This window comes from Erinaceus europaeus, chromosome 10, assembly GCF_950295315.1.
Source record: "Erinaceus europaeus chromosome 10, mEriEur2.1, whole genome shotgun sequence".
NCBI lineage: Eukaryota > Metazoa > Chordata > Mammalia > Eulipotyphla > Erinaceidae > Erinaceus > Erinaceus europaeus.
The window spans coordinates 108,557,473-108,566,882 of NC_080171.1; the positions used below are offsets into that span (position 1 = coordinate 108,557,473).

Genomic DNA, 9,410 nt, shown 5'->3' on the forward strand with positions numbered 1-9,410 from the left:
AGCATTACAGTCACCACTGTGGCTGTGTCTGTAGGAGATGGGCCACCCAACAGCTTTCAGGAATGCGGCCTCTGCCCACCTGTGACTCAGAAGGCAGGGTGTGGGGCAGATCAACACCTCCATCCATTCCCTTTTGTCCTTTGATCTACTGCCAATGCGTCTCTGACTGAACCACACTGGAGCCAAAGGGCAAAGAGACCCACAGTTTCTTAGTCTTCCTGGATACAGAGGCTAGTGGAAAGGGATGAGCGGTGCTGCAGAAGGCAGGTAGATGACACACAGCACACTCTTTATCCTCAGGACACTACAGGCAGGGACATGGTGCCACCACCCCCCATAACATATTTTCTACTTTGGTATTTTACATATTTTCAAGAAAAAGCAAATGAGACAGTTGGAGTACCTCATCCTGGAGTGAAGTCTCTTATTCTGGGGTCTCATGGAAATTTCGAATTTAGTGGAGAGCAGTTGAATATTTCCATAAAATATCCAAAAAGACTGAATGGAGAAAGTGGGATACAATGCAAATGTGAAGGATTCACTGTTCAACAGAGATAGCGTGCAGTCTACTTGACTGGAATAAGTGGGGTTTGAACACTTCAGGTGTTGCAGATGATCCTTAACATCTAGCAATAAAAAAATGGGTCCTCCACAACACCATCAGCTGGGGTTCCTAGTTGGGGAGTCCTGAGATTCCCAAACAGACATGATGGGCCTAGACCTTGAATAGATCCCTCTCTCCATTGTTAATGGTCCTCTCTATCAGGAACAACACAATAGACCCCTTTGTGGGCCCCCATAGGACCTTGCCCTCAATGTGGATCAACAACAGTAGAGAATGTTCCATCCTCTGAAGGGAGGCTGGACAACATACTCTATGCTACACCTGAAATTGGGGCAACTTGGAATGTTCCTACTCATGACCACAGAATGTAAGCTCAGATCTACAGGGATGCAGAGGTCACATAGGCTCCTAAGTTGAATATGGCCCCCAGATCCTATCAAATCAATGGGGTTTACAGTCAACAATGTTTATACACCTTCCCATATTTGGGAGCTACTCTCTTCCCTGATGCAGCTTTCTGGTCATTTTTCCAGCCATGACATCATCTCACCAGATAATAACTTGGATCTACCAGCATATCAGATGTCAGGCTCAGGAAAAAAAACCAAAAAGCTAGTATAGTCCTGGGCTCTTTGGAATATAACTAAAACATGCCTACTAACTATCTATAAAATGGAGACTTCCAACTCTTCATATGAACTATTCCAGCCTTTAGTTTCATGATTAGTCAACAATTTGTTTGGCTCTATATGTTAACTCTTTTTTCAGCCACCAGGTTCCAGATGCTAACATGATACCAACCAGACTTCCCTAGACAGACAACCCCATCATTGTGCCCGGGAGCCCTGCTTCCCCAGAACCCCACCCCACGAGGGAAAGAGAGAGATAGTCTGGGAATATGGATTGACCTGTCAACGCCCATGTTCAGTGGAGAAGCAATCAGAAGCCAGAACTTCTACCTTCTGCACCCAAATAAATATGACCCTGGGTCCATACTTCCAGAGGGATAAAGAGTAGGAAATCTATAGTAGGGAGGGGAAGGGATATGGAGTTCTGGTGGTGGGAATTGTGGGGTTGTACTCAGTCTTATTCTATGTTTTTTTTGTCAGTGTTTCTTTTTTATAAATAAAATTTTTTTAAATGGGGCCTCCAGAATGTAAAGTATAATAGGAGAGTAATGGGAAAAGGGAAAATGTAGGAAGGAATTTATCCTGCAATGTCTAAGGTTATACTTCCACATGGGCTGGTGTGGGAACTTCAAAATAGAGTTTTATACTAACAAAAAAAAAATTAAGAACTTGCAGAAGACTAGAAATGGACCTACCCTATGATACTGCAATTCCTCTCCTGGGGATATATCCTAAGGAACCCAACACACTCATCCAAAAAGATCTGTGTACAGATCTTAGCAGCACAATTTGTAATAGCCAAAACCTGGAAGCAACCCAGATGTCCAACAACAGATGAGTGGCTGAGCAAGTTGTGGTATATATACACAATGGAATACTACTCAGCTATAAAAAATGATGACTTCACCATTTTCAGCCGATCTTGAATGGACCTTGAAAAATTCATGTTAAGTGAAATAAGTCAGAAACAGAAGGATGAATATGGGATGATCTCACTCTCAGGCAGAAGTTGAAAGACAAGACCAGAAGAGAAAACACAAGGAGAACTTGAACTGAAATTGGCATGTTGCACCAAAGTAAAAGACTCTGAGGTTGGTGGGTGGGGAGAATACAGGTCCAAGAAGGATGACAGAGGACCTAGTGGGGGTGTATTGTTATGTGGAAAACTGAGAAATGTTATGCATGTACAAACTATTGTATTTACTGTCAACTGTAAAACATTAATTCCCCAATAAAGAAATTTTAAAAATAATTTAAGTTTTTTGGTTTTTTGCATGCCTGTCTGTGGGAAAGGCTTGCTCTTTACAGCAAGTTCTACTGGTAGAAGGGAGTGTTTTACTCTGAAACTACAGTATGGCATTGGCCTTGCTCATATCTGCATTTCTTCTAGGATAAAGTTATTCCCAGAGGAGGAGTTTGTCCTGAGTTAAAAGGTGTTAATTGATGTAGTGTTCAAGTCTATAAAAGTTGATGATAGAATAAGATATGGCACTCAGGGAAAGTTGCTTCATTATTTCATCTTTGAAGGACCAAATGAAGGCATGTTTAGATAGAAAATACCTCCCAGGGAGTTAAAAATGTACTGGTCTCAAGTATATCTCTTTCCCATCGCTCATGCATGTTCACACAGAAAGGAAACTAGGAAGGGATGCTTGATGTTTAGTTGTTCTAGAAGTTGGTGGGAGGCAGGGAGGTTGAAGGTCCTGGCATGTGCCTCTAATTTATTTCCTTTTACTTTCCCAAGAGTGGGAGAAAAAACATTTGTGAACTTTGTGTTATTAAAAAGATCATGCTGTCTGCTTAGCTCCTACCCTATATCCCTCTCACATCACCAGACCAAGAATGTGCTACCATTTCCAGGTTGATTCTACTAACAGATTCTGATTTTGTACGGTTAGCAAAAAGAAGCGAGTGTATAAGAGGGTATAAGCGATTTCTCCTTCAGAAAGACTCTTATGTTAACATTTATTTTATTTTATTTTATGAATTAGAGATATGGGAAGAAAGGCATAGAGAAAGACCAGAACACTACTAAACTCTGGATTATGGTGGTGCTGGGGATTGAATTTGGGACCTCAGAGCCTCAGGTATGAAAGCCTTTTCCATAAACATTATGCTGTCTCCTCAGTTCCCTATTGTGTCTTCCATGCCGTCATTCTGATCTGCCACTCCACTCATGATAACCCAAGGACAAATGTACAAATATTTTGAAATAATAGTCTTTGTAACTTCTCTCTCTCTCTCTTTCACTTTTCATTTTCAGTCCGATACACAGTACTTAACAAGTTATGGCTGGTGTTTTCTTAACAAGATGAATTCCAAGCTTTCTTCACCTGCTTATGATACCAGTATGGGACACATGACAGTCCTCCATAACCTCACATGTAGTAATTAGTCACTCCTATCCTAGTCTGTTGGTATTCTTCATAGTGGCTTGGTCCCCTTCCCCCCCATCTCTAGTTGATTGTGGGTTAGTCCTGCTAGTTTCGCGGGCCCGCTTGTTCCCGCCCCAAGGAACCCCAACAGGGTTCCAGAGTGAGAGAGTGAGAGAGTTCTTGGCGCCGCCACGGGGGAAGGAGGCAAGAGAGTTCTGTTTGGTGATTAGTTTGAGTTAGTTTATTAATCGTTGTTCCTGAATAAAGAAATACAGCTTCCCTGCCCAGCCGTGTGTCTACGAGTCTCTGTCTCTGTCTACCGCCACGACGCTAGCCCGGCCTGCTGGAGCTCCAAATTTTAACAACACTAGTCTCAGAAAATTAAGATATCATTCTTTGCATAGACTTGAGCAGTCTTCACACACAGACCTTAAAATTAATGCTAGAGCTGTACAAAGGCCCACTTGGTTAAATGTACGTATTATAGTGTACAAGGACCTGGGCTCAAGCCCCTCAACCCCCACCTGCAAGGATAAGCTTCATTACTGCAGGTGGCTCTACCTTCCTCTCTCTTTTAAATTATTATTTATTTACTCATTAGATAGAGACTGAGAGAAACTGAGAGGGGAGGGGGAGATAGAGAAGGAAGGAGACAGAGAGACACCTGCAGCCCTACTTTATCACTTATGAAGACTTCCCTCTGCAGGTGGGGATCAGAGGCTTGAATCTGGGTCCTTGCATGTGTATGCTTAACTAGGTATGCCACCACCAGGCCCCTCTATCTACCTTTTTTTCTTTTTTTTTTTAATTTCAACAAATACCTTTTTATTTCTCTCTCCTTGTGATTTACTGCCTGAAACCTTGAGAAACATCAAGATGTAGATGGCTGTTTCCCAGCTTTGACCAAACCTTGGCTTTTTAAAAAAAAATTTTATTTATAAAAAGGAAACATTGACTAAACCATAGGATAAGAGGGGTACAACTCCACACAATTCCCACCACCAGAACTCTGTATCCCAACCCCTTCCCTGATAGCTATCCCATTCTGTAACTCTTTGGGAGCATGGACTCAAGGTCATTGTGGGATGCAGAAGGTTGAAGGTCTGGATTCTGTAATTGCTTCCCCACTGAACATGGGCATTGACTGGTCGATCCATACTCCCAGGCTGCCTCTCTCTTTCCCTAGTGATGAAGGGCTCTGGTGAAGTGGAGCTCCAGGACATATTGGTGGGGTTGTCTGTCCAGGGAAGTTTGGTCGGCATCATGTTAGCATCTTGAACCTGGTGGTTGAAAAGAAAGTTAACATACAAAGTCAAAAAAATTGTTGACCAATCATGGACCTAAAGGCTGGAATAGTGCAGATGAAGAGTTGGTGGTGGGGTCTCCATTTTGTAGATAGCTAGTAGGCATATTTTAGTTATATTCCAAAGGGCCTGTTTGTTTGTTTTTTCCTGAACCTGAAATCTGATATGCAAGTGGATCCTAGTTATTGTCTGGGGAGATGTTTTCATGGCTGGAAGAAGGACCAGAAAGCTGGATCAGGGAAGAGAGTAGCTCCCAAATATGGGAAAGTGGTATAAATATTGTTGATTATAAACCCCATAGATTTGATGTGATCTGGGGCCCATATTCAGCTTAGGAGCCTCTGTATCCCTGTAGATCTGAGCTCACATTCTGTGGTCATAAGTAGGAATGTTTCAGGCTGCCCCAATATCAGAACCCATCTTCCTCAGGTGTAGCATAAAGTGTATTGTCCAGTGTCCCTTCAGAGGATGGAACATTCTCTACCATTGTTGATCCATGTTGAGGACAAGGTCCTTCCTATGGGGGCCCACAAAGTGTTGTTCCTGATAGAGATAACTGGTAACAATGAAGAGAGGGGTTTATTTGAGGTCTAGGCCCATCACATCTGTTTGTGAATCTCAGGACTCTCCGAATAGGGACCCAGCTGATGCTGTGGCCTGATAGTGACTAAAGAGTCATCGTTAAAGTATGCCAGTCTCTTGCCCTTATTCAGCTTTTGCAGTCCTTGCTATGACGAGATTAGCTTTGGAGTGAGTGAGAGAACTTTAATAGGAAGTAGGTGAGGAGGGTATCTAAGTCTAAGTAGACACTATTATAAAGTATGAACTTTATACTGACCCACTACAGACCATTGTGTATTTTTGCTTTCAGGTATATATTTTGCCCTAATTTATGGGTACATGTGAACATATGCTCTATCTTATGGAACCTGGTCTATAGCTAGGTTTTGGGACTTTGTTAAGAAGTGAACCGCCTGGAATGGAATTAGTGAATACTATGAAAGGAAATATCTCACCTGAGTAATGAGGGTGAAGAGTTGACATTCCATGGCTGACGTCTCTGGACACAGTCTGACTTGAAGCATGCTGAGGTGGTACTCATTGCGTTGATTATTGGGATTGGCGGATGCAATATCATTTGGTATGACTTGAAAGAAGCATGCAGGAAAGTGAGCCCCACCCTAGAGGTTCCAGGACTGGGGGAAATATAGGCTCTATAGAGGAAGTGAGAGGTTCCTGCTGTCTCAGGGTTTAAGAAGACAATAGATAGTTATAGCTATAATCACATTATTTGGCAATTGGGTTAACCTTGAAATATCCCTTTGTTAGGAATTGCTGTATTATACATAACACCACCATAATTTATGTCCTTTGACATTATTTGTATATAGCTGTGCCACCTCTATCTACCTTTCTATCTTCCCCTCCCCTCAGAATTTCTCTCTGTTCCTACCCAAAGTAAAGTCAATTTTAAAAAAATAATGCAGTGGGCTATGACCCAGCATTTAAAACTAACAACAGAATAGAGTTAAATTGAAAATAGCAAACTGCATGTGTCAACAACTATACTGTAAACCATTAACTCACCCCCAATAAAGTGATAGTAAGAAAAGAGACAGAAAAAGGTAACACTATAAAAAAGAAAAAGATAGTAGCAAGCTATATTGCACATACTAAAATAAACTGAAAGAATCTTGTTTTAGTTATACCTGTTCCATGAGCATGAGTTGATTTTACTTCTTTCTTTCTTTCCTTTCTTTCTTTCCTTTCTTTCTTTCTTTTCTTCTTCCTTTCTTATCAGAGATAGCCAGAGAGAAATTGAAAGGGGAGGAGGAAGTAGAAAGGAAGAGAGACAGAGAGACACCTGCAGCCCTGTTTCACTTATGAAGATTTCTCCCTGCAGGTGGGGCCAGGGGCTTGACCCCAGGTCCTTTCACACTGTAATATGTGCATAGGTGAGTCATGCCTGGCCCCCGAGCATGGGTTGACTTAAATTCTAAAATGCAATTCTTACTGTGGATCACTGAAAAAATCTGAAGCCACTGGACTGAAATCACTGAAAGTCAAAATCTTAAACTCACAGCTGAATTTTTGTCAAGAGATCTTATAGCACGCTAGTATTTAAGGTTCTTACCTGACTTGATGTTTTGAGTTTCTCTAAATCAAATAATTTCATTCTTAATTCTAAACCCCAGAGTTTTGCTCTCCCTCCCCACAGGTAGGTATTACACCCCTACCACCAACACCAACCACCACCACCACCACCCCAAGATCTCTGGCTTCTGGAAAGGCTTTGGCTAGATAACCACAAAGGCCAGTCATCAGTGAGAAAGGACATGCCCTAGGAAACTATTGCAGAGTTGGACCTGGGACTAGCCTCACAAAAAAAGATGCTTGTTCTTAACTTTTCCTTCTTTTCACACTTCCACTCTACCAAACCACTGTTAGAATCTCTTAAATGACCTTACAACAAACACTAGCCAGCAGCCAGGAGAACACTACTAATGAGTACATAGGCTAGAAAAGTCATCAGAGTGATGTTATAAACTTGTTCATTCTTGGAGAATAGTCTACTGACATTTAAAAAGGTACATAAAAGTCCATTATTACAAGACCAGAGAGAATTTGTTTTTAAATTTTTATTAGCATTTAATTATGTAACCTTGGTTTGCATGCCAATAAGTATTTTGAAATACACTTTTCACCTCTTCAAAATTCCTACCCCACTACCCCCACCCCACCAAAATACCAATATTCCTCCATCAGAGTCTCTTGAATTACCTCTCCTTCTACCTCCTTCTCTCTTCTACCACCAGGATAGAGTATTCTTGGGTGTAGATCATTTTCATTCAGAACTTTGAATATGCTCTGCCAATTCTTTCCAGCTTTTGGAGTATTTACTGAGAAATCAGCTGATAGTCTTAGGGGATTTCCTTGATAATCTCTCTGACGGCCTTCAGAATCCTCTCTTTGTCGTTGATCTTTGTCTTTTTAACTATAGTGTGCCTTGGTAAACTTGGGTTTAGATACATGCTTCTTGGAGCCATTTGAGGCATCTGAATCTTAGGGTCTGTTCACTTTAAATTTGAGAAATTCTCAGCTGGAAATTCTTCAAATATGCATTCTGTCCTGAAACTCTTGTTTGTTGTTGTTGTTCTTTTACCCCAGTGGTGTGAATATGGTGCTGTTCCATAATTCTTTTATATTGTCTTCATTTGTTTTAGTGTATTTTTCTTTTCGGTATATTTTTCTGGAGGGGAGGGCAAGAGAGGTGGGTGGCTTAATTTACCATAACTTCTTGTACTTCATTTTAATATTTAGCGCTTGCCCTTTTGCAAGTATTCTCCCTAAATTTCAGGGTGCTGGAGCAGGGCTGCTGATTTCCCTCCTTCTCTCTCCCTTCCCCTCTATTTCCCCTCTCAATTTCTCTTTATCCCTATTTATTTTATTTTATTTTATTTGCCTCCAGGGTTATTGCTGGGGCTTGGTGCCTGCACCACGAATCCACAGCTCCTGGAGGCCATTTTTTCCCTTTTGTTCATCAGTGTTGTTACTATTATTGTCGTCATTGTTGGATAGGACAGAGAGAAATTGAGAGGGGAGGGGAAGACAGAAAGAGGGAGAGAAAGACAGACACCTGCAGACCTCCTTTACCGCCTGTAAAGCGATTCCCCTGGAGGTGGGGAGCTGGGTTGGATCCTAAGCTGGTCCTTGGGCTTTGTGTTACATGTGCTTAACCCGCTAAGCCACTGCTCAGCTCCATCTCTTTTTTTTGCCTCCAGGGAATTCTTCGGGGCCCAGTGGCTGCACCATGAACCCACTGCTCCTAGAGGCCACTTCTTCCGCTTCTGTTGCCCTTGTTGTTTCCCATCTCTGTTTTTAAAATGTCTGTCTAAAGCGTTAAGACCCCAGTGAAGACATATATATATATATATATATTTAAAAATTTTGTAAAATAACATCATATTTAGTCAACAAACATTTATTTTATTTATTTAACTATTTTCCTATGTCAGACAATACACTAGGAACCAGGCACTGGACTAGGTATAAAAATAAGAAAAGAAGCACCTACTATCTCAGAATCCTGACCCCAGGGGAAAAAAATCATAATATAGTATAATAGAAAGGTGGAATTTTTTATTTTATTTACTTTAATCAGAGATAGGCAGAAGGAAAGAAAGAAAGATAGAAAGAGAGAGAGAGAGAGAGAGAGAGAGAGAGAGAGAGAGTGCTGAGGGCCGGGTGGTAGCGTACCTGGTTAAGTGCACACATCACAATATGCAAGGACTCAAGTTCAAGTCTCTGATCCCCACCTGCAGGAGGAAAGCTTCACAAGTGGTGAAGCAGTGCTGCAGGTGTCTCTCTGTCTCTCTCCCTCTCTATCTCCCCCTTCCCTCTAGATTTCTGGCTGTTTCTATCCAATAAATAAGGATAATAAAAAAATAAAATTAAAAAAAAGAAAGAAGAGCACTGCTCAGTTCTGGTTTATGGTGGTGTTGGGGGTCAAACCTGGAACCTCAGAGCCTCAGGCATG

The 9,410-nt window shown here is 41.6% G+C and overlaps 1 long non-coding RNA gene across 1 annotated transcript; it reads right to left on the minus strand.

Annotated features, from left to right (window-relative positions):
* Positions 1-4,493: 4,493 nt before the first annotated feature.
* LOC132540782 (uncharacterized) lies at positions 4,494-7,747 on the minus strand. Its single transcript, XR_009551923.1, has 2 exons — positions 7,655-7,747; positions 4,494-4,849 (listed from the first exon to the last, which is right to left on the minus strand). It is a non-coding gene; the product is annotated as an uncharacterized LOC132540782 (long non-coding RNA).
* Between the last annotated feature and the right edge of the window lie 1,663 nt (positions 7,748-9,410).